We start from the raw sequence: 21,067 nt of genomic DNA, 5'->3' as shown, positions 1-21,067 counted from the left end.
TCTCTTTGTTACTCTAGGTAACGCATATCGTGGATATTTATATTAATATCATTTTCATGCTCTTAGGGTTGTGTCCTACGTCGATCTAACGACATGATGCAATATGGCACTCATCATCATCTAGCATGCTCAATATGGAAAACATCATCATATTAAGGTAAAAATCACGCAATCATCATGCTCATCATAATGCCACAACGTGCGTCAAACATATTAAGCGTCACTCAACAAAATATGTATAAACTGGCACATATCATCAAGCATCATACAATCTATTTAGCCTATCCTATAGTAAGGCCACTTACTTGGTTGGCCTCGGCCGAAGTACTCCCTAAATAGCTAAACGTAAGCTCCCGTTCCGTGAGAGCTGCTTCCTACTTTGTTGGGTTTGTTTCCTATCACGCCGTTCACCACTTTCCGTTAGTATTTCACAATTAATTTACCTATAATTTAATAAATGTGAAATACGGCTCTAAAACGGCCTCGGATACCTTAATCGGGGCCGAAAACAGATCCGGGAGGGTCGAAACAGTGGAAACCGGGCTGAAAACAGGTGAGCCGAGCCGAACAGCCGCTGGAGCCGCTGGAAGAGCCGCCGGAGCGTCACCGGAGGGAGCCCGAGCCGTTTGCGCCGAGCCGAGCCGAGGACTGCCACGCCGCTGTGTGACACGTGGCAGCAGCAGAGAAAGCCACGTCGGGCGGTAGTGTCGGGTCGAAGCGCGGGTCGGAGTCCGGTTCGGGTCGTGGTTCGGGTTGCGGGCTGTGAAAGGCTACTGGGCCAAGGCTAAACGTTGGGCCTCGGCTTACTGGGCTGGGCCGCAAGTGTTTGGTTTGCAGGCCGGCTCAGTTGGACCGTGGGTCTAGTCTGGGTTGGTTCAGCTGAACCGTAGCTTCTGGGCCGGTTTGAGGTTTGGGCCGCTGTAGTTGGGCTGGGCCGAAGGCAGAGGCCAAGGGAGGAACGGGCTGGCTCTCCCGGGTTCTAGGTTCGGGTTGACCCGGATCCGTGGATCTCGTCTTCCTTACCCGACTTTGGCCGATTTTCCGGCGAGCTTTCTCTCTCCTTCCCGCGGCGTTTCCGTTGCCGATTTTGGTCCTCTTCCTTCCTTTTTCCTCTTTGTTCGTCGTTCTTCTTTCCTTTTTGGGAGTTTTGCGGCCTAAAAGCTCCTAAAAGCCATAGATCTAAGAATCGATTTTCCGACCTCGGTTACCAACGACGACGCTTACGAAATAACACAAAACGCACCCTGAGTTATTGTGCTTTCGTTAGGGATCTCTCTTACGGTAGTAACAGGTCGTTTGGTGTCGGTTTAAGGGTGGTTTGAAGGCTCGTCGGAGAAACTGGACACTCGCCGACGTTTGTCCGAACTCTCTCTCTCTCTCTCGAAATTTCTCTCTTTTCTCCCTTTGCAGGCGTTTTGAAGATGCTGGGCTGAGGGTGGGCGTGCTGTGGCCGTTGTTTCGCGTGGGTTCCGCGAAACTCGGCGGTCGCCGGAAAACTCGCGGGTTTTCCGGCGACTGAGTTTTTTTTTTTTTTTTTTTTTTTTTTTTTTTTTTTTTTTTTTTTTTCGTTTTCATTTATTTATTTATTTATTATTAATATATATATATATATATTAATAATATATATATATATACATATATATATATATATTTTTTTTTCTTTCTTTCCCGGGTCGTTACATTTTTAGATTTTAGAGCATTTGTTATCTTGACCATAATCTTTGGGTTTTGGAGGAATGATCCTTCGATGGTAGTCACTTGGTTAGCAAAGAATAATGAAATTAAGAGAGAAAGTGCAAGTGTTGAAAATAAACTCATGTGGTTGAAATGGGAGAGAAAAAGAGATGGGTATGAACACATTTGTTTGTGCATGATTTGTTTCACTCTTTATAGTTGAAAATGAGTGTAATGGAAGATAACGTTGATCTGGTAATAACCCAAAAATAAATAAATAAATAAACTAACCCATTTGTTTGTATTTCTAATTCATTATTTTCTTTTTTTGTAACATATGGTTTTGTGAGAAGAAGTTAGTTGAGTATTTTAGGGTGGTAGTTATTGGGAGAGGGAAGGGATTAGTTATTATTAATTAATTCTTTTATTATTATTTTTTTTACTGTTGTTAAATAGTTTATAATAAAAATAGAACCGTGATTGATAACTGTTATTTTTTAAATGGAAAAATATATGATTGAAACTGTTATTTCTCTCTAAAATTTTGAATTAAAAAAGTAAAACTATAATATGAAAATTAATTTTATGTTATGGTCGTTCGGGTCCTTCACCTAGACTAATTTCATAGTGTTTCATGACCTAGCCCAACGAGGCTTTTATCTGGTCATCATATGTAAGGACCGGTCTGACTCGATACTCCAAAAAGGTGAGTAAACTTTCACGAAATAAAACAAACAGTATTTAAAACATAACATTACTTAAAACAAAACAGTGTTCATACATGAGTAATTAAAACACAACATAATAGTTAAAACACCGAATAAGGAACGAACACAAAATATTTCAAAACAAATGGGTTGAAGACGACGGGTGAGGCTTGTCTATGACACCTGCTTCGGAGTCCGCTCCCAACCTCGACTAGCTCCTTATTACCTGAAAAAAAAAATGCAAAATAAGGAAGGAGTACAAGACTCAGCAAGTAGCCTACTTGTAGGCTCTTTATCGTGTCCTTGATATGCTAGGACACCACACTCTTTCTTTTCTTGTTCTTGTTTCTTTTGTAAGTAATTAGGCCCGTTCTATTTCTGACTTGGAGTTATGGTAAGAATGAGAAATAGAATTGGGACAGAAAGTTACATCTTCATTAATATTCACAATGTTTAAATAGGATACAAGCTACCGACGATTACCTAAAATTAAGGGAAAATATTAACTAACTAAATCTTGAGAGTCAAATAAAATATACTACTAATCAAATCATAAAGTAACAAAAATATTAATTAAGAATGTATAAGATATATTCCAACACTAATTATTATAATATATTCTCCTAATATTATATCTTAATACTCCCCCTCAAGTTGGAGAGTGTCTGTCAATCACACCGAACTTGTCTTTCAAAAATTCGAACTGACGTCTTCCCAATGTTTTAGTGAAAATATCTACAAATTGCATTTTAGTCGAAACATAACATGGTTTGATGATTACAGCTTGTAATTTTTCTCGAACTATATGACAATCTATTTCTATGTGTTTCGTACTTTCATGAATAACATGGTTTGATGATACTCAGCTTCTGCTGATGATCTGGACACATTGATTTGTTTTTTAGACTTCCAATGAATAATTGAATTTCCAAGGAAAATGCAGAACCAAGAAATTGATCATCTGGAAGTTCGACAACCGCCCCAGTCTGAATCACAATATGCTTGTAATCTTAAGTTGTTTTCAGATGGTAGTACAGGTTCTTGACTAGGAGTACCTTTGAGGTATCTCAGAACTCGAAGAGCTACCTCCCAATGTGGTTTTCTTGGTTCATGCATAAATTGACTAAGCATACGAACTGAATACACTATGTCAGGCCTAGCAATTGATAAATATGTTAATCTGCCAATCAACCGTTTGTATTTACTTGGATCATTCAACTTCTCCCCTTTTGTTAAAGAAAGTTTCAGATTTTGCTCCACAGGAAATCTTTCTGGACGTGCTCATGTTAGACCTGTGTCTTGAAAAATGTCTAGAGCATACTTTCTTTGGGAGATAAAAATTTCTTTTCTAGACCTAGAAAATTCAATGCCTAGAAAATATTTCAAATTCCCTAAATCTTTGATAAGGAATTTCTCGAGTAAACTAGTCTTGAGATGTTGAATTTCTTTGAGACCGAGTATGATTACGTTCCAAGGCTGCAATTTCATCATTCATAGCCTGCTGCCATAATGGGTCGCCAACTGCCTCATCATAGGTTTTAGGTTATGTCTGGACTGTAATAAGAGCTAGAAAACCACGTTGAGTAGGAGAAAAATGAGAGAATGAAAAGTAATCATGAAAGGGATACCTTGTGCCAGTGTTCAGAATTGAGCTAGAGGTTAAATGATTGGCTCCAGAAGACATCTCATTATCATTATAACAAGCTGGAGGCTGTTTTGTACGAGTAGAACGTCAGAGTGGAACTGATGTATCAGGTGGGATAAGATTAGAATTAGTGGGTGTATCTGGAGAAGGAATAGAAGGCGGAGGATCCAACGAGGTAGTAGGTGAAGGAATAGAAGGTGGGGGAGGACTAGAATGGATGTTTGAGTAGGATGAATCATGAAGTGGTAAAATGGGAGTTGAAGGAGCTAACGTCAAAGTTTGTGAAGCTGATGAAAAAGGAAAATCATCGTCACAAAATAGTTGGATTTTATGTCCTAAAACTCATAGTTTGTAAATAAAAACATATTCTATTTTCAATAAAGTTATCATTGATGTTTATTCAGTAAAGATTGTTATTGAATAAAGTGTATTTTACGATCGTTAATCTAAATCCAATAAACTAAGAATACTCTGGCTATAGTATGAGTACTTGAACTATATGTAGAGACATAAGAGTGGATCAAGTTCAAGTATATAGTCAAAATGATCTATAGTACAGGGATAAGGCTGAGTACCTTATCTTGGGGACACTATGGATGCGGTCCACTTTTGTATATGACATAAACAATGTGATCACTAAATTGTACATGCAGAGACATGTGAGTGGGGGCGTCCTATGCAATGAGTATTGCATAAGATCGGACCATGAAGAAAATCACTCTCACTTTATAATGTCGTTTACTGTTGAGACTTATTTACTTTTCATTCAATGACCTAGGTAACTCGATCTTAATTCTGAGCTAACCTTGAACTCCTATTTATTCGAAATTATCCTTAGATTGGCATGGGTGAGAGTGGCTCGAGTTCGCCAACTCAATAGGCTGGGGACGTGGGGTGCAAGATGGAATTCGCTCCTACCCACTTTTGGGGATAGAAGAGAGGTAGTTCCCTTAAGTACTAACTCCAGGTCTTAAACAAGGGGCCCCACCCTCTCATTGGCCTGAGAGGGATTCGGTGGTTGGATCATAAACCAATTTTTCATTAGAGGATCAATGGGACATAAGGAACAAGAAGTAACTTCAGGGGTAAAACGGTTAATTGACCCAGCTCTAGTTACCAACAATCTGTGAAGGATCGACTTACTAATCATGGTTATATCAAATGGACATAAATATATATATAGTGAGGGGAGTGCAACTACTAGGCTATAGTGGAGTGTCCTAGTAGTTAACGAGTGTTGGTTAACAAGGTTAATGAATTTAACCAGTTAATCTTGGATCGTTGGAGTCCATGATTTATAGGTCCATTAGGTCCCTCTGCTAGCTCATATCGGACTAAACCATAGAACAGGTGACGAGTGGGTTCGAAGTGTTCGAATTCAAATTAGGGAATATACGCTACATATATAAGATATATTTAACCGCATTTTTGTTTTATTTACGAATTAAACAAAAAGAGAGAATCTCAGATATTTAAATAAGATTTAAATATTTTAGTGAAATATGTGTCGGAATTGATTGGGATTGGGATTGGCATTTGAATTAATAATAAATATTAATTAAATAGTTTAATTAATCCTTTAATATAATAATTTCAAATTAGTTACCGAATTAAAATGAAGAAAGTCAAAATGTTGTCTTCACTAATGGAAAAATCCATGTTTGAGTCAATGGAATTTTGAGGTGTCAAAATTTGGTTTAACCAAACTTGCATGCTTGCCAAATAAACCCCACAAATTTTAGTGTTATTTTTAGTGTGAAAATTTGGTGAGCTCAAACTTGCATGCTTGCCACATAATCCCAAACATTTGAGTGGAATATTGAGTGTCAAATTTGGCGATCTCAAATTTACATGAACATGCAAACATAACTCTATAAACAGAGTGATCAAGGTACATGGAACTTCTCCCTTCGAAAAACCTTGAGAAAAACTCTCACAAACTCTCTCTTCATATATACTAAATCACTCCCAAGTTTAGTCACTCATCGGATTACACAATTCCATTCTAAGGCCGGAGAATAGTGGAGAAGACACTAGTGGTGGTTCGAAACCGATTCATGAGGAAAAAGGAATTTGAACTACAAAAGGTTAGTACTCAAATACCTTGAGTTTTAATACTTATGAACAAGCTAGTTATTTACTATAATTGATGTTCTAAGAGTTCCTAAGATCCAAATTGCTTCCGCATGTTTTATATTAACACCATCAATAACTTGTCGAGCTGGCTTGTATCGGAAAGTAGCACGCCCCAACCTTGGGCGATCTCATGGCCTCTGCGACGGGTTCGCCAGTTCACTCCTCCATGGACGACGAGCAGGCTGGCACTCACCATGTTCCTCACCTGGTACAAAGTTATATGTCGTAGCGCCTCATCCTCAGACGTCGGATACCGCTACGAAGGTTAAATCTTCTGCTCAGGTGTGTGTACCAAGATTGTTGAAACTCTAGAGCCTATAGAGTAAGTTGGTGGTTCCCTACTATGACATGGATGCGATAAGAGCCTCTAAGTATGTTGCTTACTGAATATATTTATACTCATTCTTATTTACATTTCTTTTTCAGGTCTGTGAAGCTACCGATCGTGGTGATAGGGTTCTCGGGAGCTTAGAAGTCAGAGAGGAATTGTCAACTTGAGGCGTTTTTCTAGACTACGTACATATAGTTGTCACTTAATACATGTCATATTTGTTGGGATTTATGCCTTAAAGCCTCGTAATTAATTATTTAGGTTTTTAACAATAATTTTTATTATTTTATTTATAATTTAATTGTTATCCATGGTATGAAAATCCAAGGTTATTAATGTAATCTTGAACAGTATTTGGTTGACATACAAGAGGATCGTGTTCAAGTAATAACCTAAAGAGTCTATAGTATATGGATAAAGTTGGATGTCTTATCCTGGTAACACTATTGATATGACAGACTTTGTAATTGTTACAAATGATTTGATTCAAATCGTTCATGTGGAGACATGTAAGTGGGGGTACCCTATACAATGAGTTTGTATAAGACTGAACCAAGAAATGATTAATCTCTCTTTATAAATCCGTTAATTGAGAAGATTAATATTTCACACGATGATTATGTGCGAGTCGATCTTAATCCTGAGTGAGTTATGAACTCCTGCCTGTGAGGGCTTGTCCTTTAATTTACATGGGTGAGAATTGCCCTTTAGGTCGATTCAATATGCCTACCATTTTAGGGACTTGACCAAATAGGGAGTTTGGAACATAATATCATGAGATGAAATTCACTCCTTCCCATACGAGGAAACTAGATGAGTTGTTCTCTTAAGTACTTATTTCGGGACTTGAACAATGGGGCCCCACCCTCTCACTGGTCCGAGAGGGACTTAGTTTATGATTGGATCATAAACAAATTGTTTATTAGAGAATCAGTGGTATTTAAGTTGAAAAATGTAATTACAGGGGTAAAACGGACTTTTGACCCTGCTGTAGTTATGAACAACTCGTGAAGGATCGACTTGCTTGTAATGATTATATCAATGGACATAACTTGTCCTACAGTGCATAAGAGTGCAACTCTAGGTTTATAGTGGAGTGACCTACCGTTAATGAATGGAAATTGATTAATTAAAAAGTTTAATTAATTAATTTTGTATCATTGGAGCTTGTAATCGGTAGGTCCATAGGGTTTCCTTGCTAGCTCATAGTAACGCTAAAGGTTCAATTTATTTGAAAGAAAATTTGAAGGGTTCAAATTGGTATTTAATATATTAGATATATTAAATATAAATGAGAAAATAAATTTAATTTGAAATTTCAAACTAATATTGAATATATTAGATATATTAAATAAATTGAGAAAATATATTTAATTTGAAGGTTTCAAATTAATATTTAATATATTAAATATATAAAAAAAGAAAAATATATTTATTGTATGAGATACAATTAAATATTAAATCAATTAATGTATGATACATTAAATAAAAATATATTTAAAATTTGAATGAGATTTAAATTAATTAAATATATATTAGGATATCTTATAATATTTAAATATAGTTTGTATAAGGTATTATATCCTAGTAATATTAAATATGTAAATATATTATTGACAAAAATTCTTGAAGAGTCTCTATAAATAGACTCTCGGGTTGAGCCAAACACACCAATCTCTCTCTCTTTCTCTCAAAAATGAAATTACATCTCGAGAAATTTCTCGAAACCGAGTACATCTTAGGAGGCATGAAACGGATTACATCTCCAGAAAAAAAAAAAAAAAAAAAAAAAGCAAGAACCTCTTAAACCGATTTATGTAATGTTCCATGAACAAGATATGAACCAAATTTTTTAGTATGAATTTGACACCCAATGGCTCTAGCATTTGACATCTTTTGCAATATGACCACATTATTTACTCCTCATGAAGTGTTTCTAAGCAGGGAGATTATTCTTACCGATCAACATGAGTTGTTTTTAGCATATTTTGTCTTTACCCACATGTTTGTTAAGAAAATTTCAAGAGGTAGCCAAACATAATATTGTTCGAAACTAAACACTCTTAACTTTTGAGTCTTATGCTTGAAGCATCAAAGTAGGCAACATGATTTTTAGAGATAGTTTTCACTCCTAGGAGCAATTCAAAACAAGTAACTAATGTGACCATATCATTGAAGAGGCAAGAAATTGTGGGGGCCATTAGATGCCAAATTTGGATTCCCAAGGTCCAAATTTTAGGTATGAGATTACATCTTAGGAGGCATGTGAGTAAGGAAAAAGCATGCTACAAAAAATGGTGTTGGTTTGTGTGGATAGTTTTCACTCTTATAAGCAATTCAAGATAAGTTGGTAATGTAGGTATGTCATGGTAGATGCAGGGGAACGTCAAGGGTATCAGTTGCTAGTTGCTGAATCCAAATTTGAAATCGTGGTCCAAATCTTAGCAGGGAAACATTTGCCATTTCCAAATGGGTTAGTTCCTTTTTTTTTTCTTTTTCTTAAGATTTTATTCTAAACAATAAAATCAAAAGATTTAATTATGTAGTAAGGGTTGTTTGAGTTGAATAAATTTATGATCCAATTAATTGCGTTAGGTCTAAAAATATCTCAACTCGACCCAGCTAAACTCACGAACAACAAATATCTTAAGACTTGAAAACACGAAACATAGCATCATCGATCAAGACCAAATTCTGTTTTTATTTTCTCTCTTTTGTGATTTCTATTATTTTTTGGCCTTATTTACCATGGATTTGGGCAAATTTTGATGAGTTCTGGTACATTAAACTCCTATAACATTTAGCTACTTTTGATATTTAATTTTTCTAGGACTATGGACATTTTTCCTATAACTAAACTTGGTCGGGATAAATAGGTAGATAATTCGATATTAAATGTAAATTCCTAAAATACATATTAATCATTGTCACTTAATTTTCTAATCTGAAAGCTAAATTTTAACAAGTCATATCCAAAAGTTGCAACCAAAATTACACGATTGACAAAAAAGATAGATTGAAGGACACGACTTGTTGGATTAGTCACCTCAAATTTTAATTCTTCTTTAACAATAATGATGGATCTGTGCAATATGGGAAGTAGTTAGGAGATTCAATCTAACTCATCCATTCTGTCTAAAAGATTTCTAATGGTAATTGATTTGTTTAGGGTAACTAATTGAAAGAGGAGTTAGATATTTTGGTTGGTTAAAGATTCTTTTCTTGAGTAATGGATTAGTTTTTTTTTTAATAATGGTTGTTACAATTACGTTGTCTTATTTCGAATTCAAAACTTGAACGAAAAAAACAAGACTTGGAACAATTTTATTATATAAGGTGGTGGTAATAAAAACATTAGGTTGTTCACGACACAAAGTCTCCTTCAAACAGTCGACCATCTTATTTATTTCGAAAAGTACAACAAAAGAAACTCAAAAGAATGAGAGTCAAATGGATAGAGGCGGTCTTCTTTTTTAATTAAGGTTGTCTATTATATTTGAAGTTCTATGGCAATGAACAATCCATTGGACAACATAAGGAGAGGAGCATATCTTGGGGTTCGGTCTTCCTGAAATGATAGGTTTCACATTCGTGCATTGGGAAGAAATAGGACCTTTTATTCCATTGTAAGTGAGGTCAATGTTGCTTACTTTTACATCGTCACATGGTAAGTGACGGCTGCAAATAAGTTTGATTGCCAGCAGAGTTGCAGAACTTCCTCTAATGTTCTTGAAGCTCACTGTACTAATCTTAATTTTTGAAGGAATCTGAAAATTAAAATGAGACAACAAATGGTTTATTTGTTAAGTTATAATGAAAAAATGAATGAAAGGTTCGAGAATGCGATCCATACCTGCCGATTGCACTGATTCCACGGACAATACTCTTGGTCTATTAGAATAGGGTTGCTAACATTGACCATTATAATGTCCAAAAAGTGCATATTGGTGGCGGTGCTGCTAGCAGCAGAAGCTGGCCACGTTTTGATCCTAACACCATTAGTGGTGTTAATTAACGTGCAGTTCTTTACGATGACACCTTCAACAAGTTCTTCGTTAGTGTATCTTCCAAGACTTCCGATGCTTATTCCATGTCCTGGTCTGCACGTCACGTTGGTGACTTCAATTAGTTTGCTTCCATCTCCAAGAGAAATGCAATCATCTCCAGTTGCAATTTTGGACTTTGTGATTGTGATCTTATTTGATGGACCGATGTGTATTCCATCAGAGTTTGGACTGTTTTCTGGTGTCATTATATTGATATTATTGATATTATATTTGATGGACTTTAAATTTGACGTGGGTATAGAGACTAAAAAGAAAAATGATTCTAGTTTTTTAGAACAATATTTTGTATACCAAAGGTACAAATACTTTTCGAAGTGGCTCTTGTAGCTTAGTTGGTTAGAGCGGTCATTTCGTATCCGAGCTTTAGGTTCTAGGTAGGCCAGCAAATACAGTATACAAATTATATGTTGCTCAATGGCCATTAGAGACAAAAAGTGAAGAAAATAAAAAATAAAAAGAAATATTTGACGTGGGTATAGAGACTAAAAAGAAAAATGATTCTAGTTTTTTAGGGGAACAATATTTTGTATACCAAAGGTACAAATACAGAAACTTGGAAGTAAAAGAATTTTCTTTCTAAGGGGAGCACTCAATCTATGTGTATCTACCTTCTCGGTTGAATTCTTGTCGAAAATTAAAATTCTTATTATAAAGCAAGTTTGAATAATTAATTTCAACTCGTGCCAATATCTAACTCATGGAAAAAAATAAGACCAATGGGCTGCATAGGAAGCGGCACTCCCATTTCACTTTTACATCCATGCATGACCTAAAGATAAAAGGGAAGACCTCGACAAGATTAAAACCACGGAATGAAAATAATTTTAAGTTTGCATTACAAGGAAATCAATTGAATTCGAGGACGAATCCTCTTGAAGAATGGGAGAATGAACGAATAAGGTGTCTTAATTATGCCACAAAAACTTCTTGGTGGATAATAAGATTGTAGGGTAGGTGTTTAAATTTAGAGATGTTTTATAGTATTTTTTTCACTTTATAATATTATATTAAAATTCTAAGTTAAAATTAATTAATGGACGTTATGGTATTGATGGACAAGACATTTACAACATTTCAATAGACTATATATTACTTTAAAGGTTTATTTTCAAGGTTATAAATAGTCATTTATGTTATTAGTATGGTACAAAGATTTTGGATATTAGAATAAAAGTTGAATAGTATGCTTCTTTACCCATGAACTTGTTCTTTTGCATTTCTTGTGTTTAGATTTACGTGCTAGAGTTATGCAAGTAGGCTTGACTGAGTTATTCTGTGAAGCGATTCGAATCATGAGTTTATAAATGAGTTTTTTTGTTTTTTTTTTCTTTTTACTCTTTATCTTAATCATTGAGGTAATCGGTTCAAAAACTTTCTCTTGGATTGATTGCTTATCGTTTTGTGGTTTCTTGGATAATTTAGATCTAAACATCTTGTTCTTCAACAGTAATATTAGATCGAATTTCAAGAGTTTCATAACATATCTATTTCGTAATACAATTTTATTTGATTTGGGTTTACATTAAAAAGACAAATTAGTATTTTGCTTATTTTTCTCATTCATATAAATATGTCTTTTGGTTTGTATTTTATGATACACTAGCTTGGGTGTTTATTCGTTTGGTGATTTAAGAATTGGTATGTTTTTTGTTTCAAGTAGCTCTTGTAGCTCAGTTGGTTAGAGCACCCGTTTAGAGCATTATTGCCCTTTAGTACGTATTCTCCATGATTGTGAGCTAGTACATTGAATAGAATAGAGAATATTTCTTTCCGTCAACAAAAGAGGATCGTTCCCCAAATGTCCATTTACAACATGAACGTTATATGTCGTAGGTACCTGTTTATATGTTGAATTCTTGTAACAACTTGAACCCCAACAAAAGCTACAATTAACTTTATTATAATATAAGATTAAAGCCATTTTTCGATCTTGCTTCCACTATTGGTACAACAATTGGTATCATAGTTTTGTGGTTGTAGCATTTCGGCACACAACAAGTGGTATCAGAGCTTTGAAGGTTGTATTAACTTTATTATAATATAAGATTAAAGCCATTTTCGATCTTGCCTCCACTATTGGTACAACAATTGGTATCATAGTTTTGTGGAGCATTTCGGCACACAACAACTGGTATCAAAGCGTGGTTGTCGTATTTCGGGAATTCTAAAAGTTTTGACCCCCATCAACCATGAAACGTGCTCACAATCGTGTTATGTAGTATGCCATGTAATGTGGGTCATGTGAGACGCCATGTAATGTAAGAAACATATATGCGATGTTAGCACTACTTATGTAATGTCATGTTAGATATGTTAAGGGACCTCATGATGTATGTCACGTGCATCGGGATTCTTCCCCTTTATGTTACGAAAGAATGAAATACGATATTTATGTTTGTCATGATATCATGCGGGCCCTTTTCTATTCTGTGGTGTTCGGCTACGTGTAACACGTTGTGCTCGACCAAGTCAGGTCCAGGGGGTATGTTTACGAGGTCGCCTGGTGGGTCCATGTACACGTACATGGGTTGTGTGTGAAGGAGTACCACACACCCAACCCTACCCAGAATAGTAAAGCTGTGTGAAGGAGTACCACACACCCAACCCTACCCAGAATAGTAAAGCTGTGTGAAGGAGTACCACACACCCAACCCTACCCAGAATAGGAAAGCTCCCAAGGCTATGAAAAGTTTATGAAAAGTCAAGGTCCCGCTCATATGATGCATGTGTTTGCATTCCTAACCCCAATAGTGGGTGACTTACTGAGTATTTCATAAAATACTCAAGCCTCAAGCCACGTGTTATCTACCTTTTTAGGTGTGTTTGCATTCCTAACCCCAATAGTGGGTGACTTACTGAGTATTTCATAAAATACTCAAGCCTCAAGCCACGTGTTACCTACCTTTTTAGGTAAAGACCCTACATTTTTTTTTGGGTAAAGGCATGGCAACAATGTACGGTTGACCAAGCTTGAAGCTGAGAACACATGTAAATTGGAGATGGGATATTTTTAGGAGTTTACCCTTGGACTGTTTTACGTTACAGTATTGCTTTATTTAGATTTATTTTTAAATTCATTTAGCTTTATTTAGATTCATTTTTAAATTCAGTTATTTGAAGGTGGAGATGGGATATTTTTAGGAGGTAAGAGCTTTATTTAGATTCATTTTTAAATTCAGTTCAAAGGAGATGAGATATTTTTAGGAGGTAAGCAAATGTACGGAAGCTGAGAACCTTGGAGATGGGATATTTTTAGGAGTTTACAGCTGAGAACCTTGGAGATGGGATATTTTTAGGAGTTTACCATTCGATTGTTTTAAGTTACATTGATTTATTTTTAACTTCAGTTATTTGAAATTCTAATTCATTCTTAAATTCAGTTATCTGATAGTTTATTTTTGGAGATAAGGTTGTTTTGGAGCGGATTCATTTTTAAATTCATTTATTTGAAAGTTTATTTTTGAAGCGGATTCATTTTTAAATTCATTTATTTGAAAGTTTAAAACTCATTCGATTGTTTTAAGTTACATTGATTTATTTTTAAATTCAGTTATTTGAAATTCTAATTCATTCTTAAATTCAGTTATCTGATAGTTTATTTTTGGAGATAAGGTTGTTTTGGAGCGGATTCATTTTTAAATTCATTTATTTGAAAGTTTATTTTTGGAGCGGATTCATTTTTAAATTCATTTATTTGAAAGTTTATTTTTAGAGTTAGGGTTGTTTCAAATTCAGTTATTTGAAAGTCTAGATTCATTCTTAAATTCAGTTATCTGAAAGTTTATTTTTGGAGATAAGGTTGTTTGGGAGCGGATTCATTTTTAAATTCAGTTATTTGAAAGTTTATTTTTAGAGATAAGGATGTTTTGGTTCGATTACGTAATAGAAGGTTATTTATGATGAGCTTACGCTTAATAAGTTATGTATGCATGAGTGACGTTAGGTTAAAGAAAATTAGGGTCGTTACCGTTGTTCTCAAAAAAGTTGACTCTTAAGGTTAAATTGGTAATCATCTCCACCGATTAAGCAAATTATGAACTTGTTGTAAATTGTCATAAATTTTTTTATTTAATTTAGTTATTAACTCGTTTTGGTTAAATAAAAATATTAATTTGGTTATTTAATCTTTAACCATTTTAATTAATATCTTATTTATTTTGGTTATTAATCCTCATTTAGTATATATATAACATTCATATTCTACCTGAATTATCCCTATATAAAGGGTTTGTCTAGGAGATTGAGGATATCGGAATTTGATTGAGTTTGTGTGTCACATTGTATTTTGAGTGACATTTTGGAGAAACTTTTTTGTAAGAGACTTTGTAGCGTGAGAGTGAAGTATTCACTTGTAAACACTTTGATTATTAGTATACTTGTAAACACTTTGATTATTAGTGATTGGTGGCTATACGTGGATGTAGGGGAATTTCTTGTCTCTGAACCACATAAATCTTTGTCTTTTTGTTAAAATTTCATTAGTTGGTGTTGTGAGTACATTTGATCTTGCTTCCACTATTGGTACAACAATTGATATCATAGTTTTGTGGTTGTAGCATTTCGGCGCATAACAAATGGTATTAGAGCTTTGAAGGTTGTATCATTTTTGTACAAGTGGTATCAAAGCCTGGTTGTGGTATTTGGGGTATTCTAAAAGTTTTGACCCCATCAACTACAAAACATGCTCACAATCGTGCTTATTTTCTTGAAAATCAATTTTCAAGAATTGTATTTTTCTACTTTCATCCAGATTACTTGTTACAAATGGCAAAGTCATCTGATATTAAATCAGGATGTGGATCGAGAATTTTGAGTTTTAATCTTGAAGTAGAAAAATTTGATGGAATCAATAATTTTGGTGTTTGGCGCAAAGTTACTGATTTGTTGGCCATGCAAGACCTTGATGCTTCTCTCGTAGCGAAGATGCCTGAAAACATAATGAAAACATGACAGACGCATAAGTATGTATGACTCAAATTTGATCTTGGTTATAACATATGTGAAGATGGAAAGCTCAAAGATTGGAATTGAGAGAAGTTCAATTGATCCAATTTTGGTTTCTAGAAGATGTAGATGGAAGATTTTCTGTACCAGAAAGATCTCCATGAATCTCTATTGGGGTGAAACCAAATATCATAACCACAGAGCAGCGAAAGCTCAAGGATCGGCAGGCCTTAGGGTTGATTTGGTTGACACTGTCAAAAAATGTGGCGTTTCACATTATCAAGGAGAAGATAATGTAAGTTCTATTGAAGGCGCTATTAAATAGGTACGAAAAACCGTTGAGTATGAACAAGGTGTATTTGATTCGAAGATTTTTCAATCTACAAATGTCTGAAGGTAGATCTGTTGTGGATCATATAAATGAATTCAATATGATTTTAAGTCAACTGAGTTCGGTGGAAATTAATTTTGAAGATTAAATTAAAGAACTGATTTTGATGTCCTCTTTACAGTTGTGGGATACTGTTGTTGTCGCAAACAACCGTTCCCAAATATCTAATAAGTTGAAGTTTAATTAAATTTGAGATTTAGTTCTCAGCGAAAGTATTTGAAAACGGAAAATTGGAGATTCGTAAGGCAATGCTCTTAGTGTTGATCAAAGGGGAAAAAGTAAATGAAAGAGCCCAAACAAACAAGGACGATGAAAATCAAAGAACCGAAAAAAATCTCCAAACATGCTAAACGTAACGTGTTGCAATAATTCTTATTGTGGACAGCTCGATTGAATCTTGGATTTTGGATTTAGGCGCATTATTCCATTCTACTCTAAGTAAGAAATTGTTTCAAAATTTCAAATCCGAATTTTTTTTTAAGGTGTATCTTGCCGACAAGAAAAACCTTGATGATTGAAATCAATGGAGATGTCTGCAAACAAACTCGAGTAAGAAATCAGGACATTAAAGAAGTTTAGATATATTTCTGGTCTCAAGAAGAATATAATCTCTATGGATTAGTTGGATAGCACATGTTATGCACCAGAATTTGGAAAAAGTTCGTGAAAGATTGTGAAGGGTTCCATGGTCAGCACATGACATAAAATTTGATATATATGTAGAGTGCATAAACATGGTTGTCGTAAAGTGGAATCATGAGGGATGATTAGACGGTGAGAACCTACAACTCTGAACCATGAAAGACTCAAGGAGTCAGGAATTATGAGAGTGGAGACTTGAGTCCCTACCAAGACCGCCTAAGCACCCTTGAGACCTAGAAGGCCACCTAAGTACCTCAGGATGTAGAAGAAAGATTTCTAAACCGATAGTAGCTGGTATGGCGTTCAACTAGTTTCCACTCACCTTTCCACTCTTGTACGATACCATCAAGCGAGGTGTTACATTGGTTAGGATTGTGATACTCAGTGGTAGATTGACTATTCTGCATGGTGGGTCCATCCTATGGTAGAACATTGAACACGCAAGTAGTTAGAGGTTAACCTGCACATAAGATTCTTCCTATGTGAGGATTTCCTATGGGAGGATGTTGATCATGCAGGTTGTTGGGTTTTATGTCCTAAAACTCATAGTTTGTAAATAAAAACATATTCTATTTTCAATAAAGTTATCATTGATGTTTATTCAGTAAAGATTGTTATTGAATAAATTGTATTTTACTATCGTTAATCTAAATCGAATAAACTAAGAATACTCTAGCTATAGTATGATTACTTGAACTATATGTAGAAACATAAGAGTGGATCAAGTTCAAGTATATAGTCAAAATAATCTATAGTACAAGGATAAGGCTGAGTACCTTATCTTGGGGACACTGTGGATGCGGCCCACTTTTGTATATGACATAACAATGTGATCACTAAATTGTACATGCGGAGACATGTGAGTGGTGGCGTCCTACGCAATGAGTATTGAATAAGATTGGACCATGAAGAAAATCACTCTCACTTTATAATGTCGTTTACTGTTGAGACTGATTTTCTTTTCATTCAATGACCTAGGTAACTCTATCTTAATCCTGAGCTAACCATGAACTTCTGTTTATTCGAAATTATCCTTAGAATTGCATGGGTGAGAGTGACTCGAGTTCGCCGACTCAATAGGTCTCCCATTTCAGGGGTAACACTAGGTGAATGGCTGGGGCGTGGGGTGCAAGATGGAATTCGCTCCTACCTACTTTTAGGGATAGAAGAGAGGTAGTTCCCTTAGGTACTGACTCTAGGTATTAAACAAGGGGCCCACCCTCGCATTGGCCTGAGAGGGATTCGGTTTACTAGTTTGACCACAAACCAATTGTTCATAAGAGGATCAGTGGGACATAAGAAACAAGAAGTAACTTCAGGGGTAAAACGGTTAATTGACCCAACTCTAGTTACGAACAACTTGTGAAGGATCGACTTACTAATCATAGTTATATCAAATGGACAAAAATATATCTATAGTGAGGGGAGTGCAACTACTAGGCTATAGTGGAGTGTCTTAGTAGTTAACGAGTGTTGGTTAACAAGGTTAATGAATTTAACCGGTTAATCTTGGATTGTTGGAGCTCATGATCTATAGGTCCATTAGGTCTCTCTACTAGCTCATATCGAACTAAACCATAGAACAGTGTGACGAGTGGGTTCGAAGTGTTCGAATTCAAATTAGGGAATATGCGCTACATATATACGATGTATTTAACCCTTTTTTTGTTTTATTTATGAATTAAATAAAAAAGAGAATCTGAGATATTTAAATAAGATTTAAATATTTTAATCAAATATGTGTCGAAATTGATTGGGATTGGGATTTGAATTAATATTAAATATTAATTAAATGGTTTAATTAATCATTTAATATTACTTAATTTGAAATTAATTATTCAAATTAATTGTTGAATTAAAATGAAGAAAGTAAGAAGGTTGGCTTCACTCCATGGAAGAATCCATGTTTGAGTTAGTGGAATTTTGGGATGTCAAAATTTGGTTTAACCAAACTTGCATGCTTGCCAAATAAACCCACAGACAAATTTAAATATTATTTTGAGTGTCAAAATTTGGTGAACTCAAACTTGCATGTTTGCCACATAATCCCAAACATTTGAGTGGAATATTGAGTGTCAAAATTTGGTGATCTCAAATTTGCATCAACATGCAAACATAACTCTATAAATAGAGTGATCAAGGTACATGAACTTCTCCCTTCCAAAAACCATGAGAAAAACTCTCACAAACTCTCTGTTCATATATACTAAATCCCTCCCAAGTTTAGTCACTCAACGGATTCCACAATCCCGTTCTAAGGTCGGAGAATAGTGGAGAAGACACTAATGGTGGTTCGAAACCGATTCGTGAGGAAAAAGGAATTTAAACTACAAAAGGTTAGTACTAAAACACCTTGAGTTTTAATACTTATGAACATGCTAGTTATTTACTATAATTGATGTTCTAAGAGTGCCTAAGATCCAAATTGCTTTCTCATATGTTATATTAACATCATCAATAACTTTTCGAGCTGGCTTGTATCGAAAAGTAGCACGCCCCAACCTTGGGCGATCTCATGGCCTGTGCGACGGGTTTGCCAGTTCACTCCTCCATTGACGACAAGCAGGCTGACACTCACCATGTTCCTCACCTGGTACAAAGTTATATGTCGTAGCGCCTCATCCTTAGATGTCGGATACCGCTATGAAGGTTAAATCTTCTGCCCAAGTGTCTGTACCAAGACTGTGAAACTCTAGAGCCTATAGAGTAAGCTGGTGGTTCCCTACTCTGACATGGATGCGATAAGAGCCTATAAGTATGTTGCTTATTAAATATATTTATACTCATTCCTATTTACATTTCTTTTTCAGGTCCGTGAAGCTACAGATCGTGGCGATAGGGTTCTCGGGAGCTTAGAAGTCACAGAGGAATTGTCGACTTGAGGTGTTTTTGATATGAACCAAGAGACATCAATCATACAATATACTTCAATGTAGCATGAATTGAAACATCTTTTGATAATTTTGACAACCTAAGGCAAGAACACTTGATTGAGATTCGAATCACTCCACAAGCAAGATCGATCATGTCTAGCTTGAATGACTCTTGTTGATCAAATATCTCAAACACTTATTTGAGATTCGAATCACTCCACAAGCAAGATTGATCATGTCGAGCTTGAATGATTCTACATGCAATCTAAACTACATAGAATTGCAAAGAAACTTAGCCATTGGCTAAAGAAAAGCACAAATGCTTCTTTCTATATTTCCCAAGTCTACTTACAAATACAACATACATGGCTTTATATAGCCTCAAAATGAAACTATTAAAGACATTCCAAGAGTTGTAACATTCATACTTAATGGCCATAATTAACCATTATGTAATTGTAACCTAAAGTAAATTAAAAGTCTTAAATAACAATCAAACTTCATTCCTCTTCAATGTGGCATGAATTGCTTGATAATTTTGACAACATTTTCTTCACATCTTCATTGAAGTATATTGTATGATTGATGTCTCTCGGTTCATATCATTCTCCACTTCTTCAAGAGGATTCGTCCTCGAATCTATTTGTGCAACTTTGCTGCAAAAAAAAAAAAAAAAAAAAAAAAATGGAAATATAGACGACCTCGCAACACTCTCTCACGTGTATACACTCAAGGAATTTTAGGCCACTCTGTTTGCACTCATTTACACAAATGAAGCTCTCATTCTCACCTCTCAAATTTTTTTAGTAGAGCCCAGATTGGATTTTTTTTATTTTGGGTCGATTAAAAACTATAAAGATAAAAACAAATTGAAAATAAACGCAAAGGAAACATATATCCGATCTTGAGCCTGAAGCTCTGATACCAAATGATATGATAAGGAATCAACTACAAGGGGAGTAAGATTCGGATTACCTTGTTGATCGAATATCTCAAGTCAAGAACACTTTGTTTGAGATTTGAATCACTCCACAAGCAAGATTGATCATGTCTAGCTTCAATGATTCTTGTTGATCAAATATCTCAAGACAAGAACACTTGATTGAGATTCGAATCACTCCACAAGCAAGATTGATCATGTCGAGCTTGAATGATTCTACATGCAACCTAAACTACATAGAGTTGCATAGAATGATATGAACCAAGAGACATCAATCATACAATAACTCTAAATTACTCTAAATTGCAACCCACCCAAAATTTACAACAATCAAACTTCATTCTTCTTCAATGTAGCATGAATTGAAAAATCTTTTGATAATTTTGACAACCTTCTCTTCATATCTTCATTGAAGTATATTGTATGATTGATGTCTCTTGGTTCATATCAGTTTTTCTAGACTACGTACATATAGTTGTCACTTAATACATGTCATATTTGTTGGAATTTATGCCCTAAAGCCTCGTAATTAATTATTTAGTTTTTAACAATAATTTTTATTAGTTTATTTGTAATTTAATTGTTATCCATGGTATGAAAATCCAAGGTTATTAATGTAATCTTGAACCGTATTTGGTTGACATACAAGAGGATCGTGTTCAAGTAATAACCTAAAAAGTCTATAGTATATGGATAAAGTTGGATGCCTTATCTTGG

The 21,067-nt window shown here is 35.0% G+C and overlaps 1 pseudogene; it reads right to left on the bottom strand.

The window, feature by feature from the left end:
- Nucleotides 1-9,983: 9,983 nt before the first annotated feature.
- LOC147789937 (exopolygalacturonase pseudogene) lies at nucleotides 9,984-10,745 on the bottom strand (annotated as a pseudogene).
- Nucleotides 10,746-21,067: the final 10,322 nt, after the last annotated feature.

Source organism: Cucurbita pepo, chromosome 12 (genome assembly GCF_057944985.1).
Source record: "Cucurbita pepo subsp. pepo isolate OVF chromosome 12, ASM5794498v1, whole genome shotgun sequence".
NCBI classification, from domain to species: Eukaryota; Viridiplantae; Streptophyta; class Magnoliopsida; order Cucurbitales; family Cucurbitaceae; genus Cucurbita; species Cucurbita pepo.
Note: the sequence above shows the minus strand (reverse complement) of the source record. Positions and strands in the feature narration are given on the sequence as shown.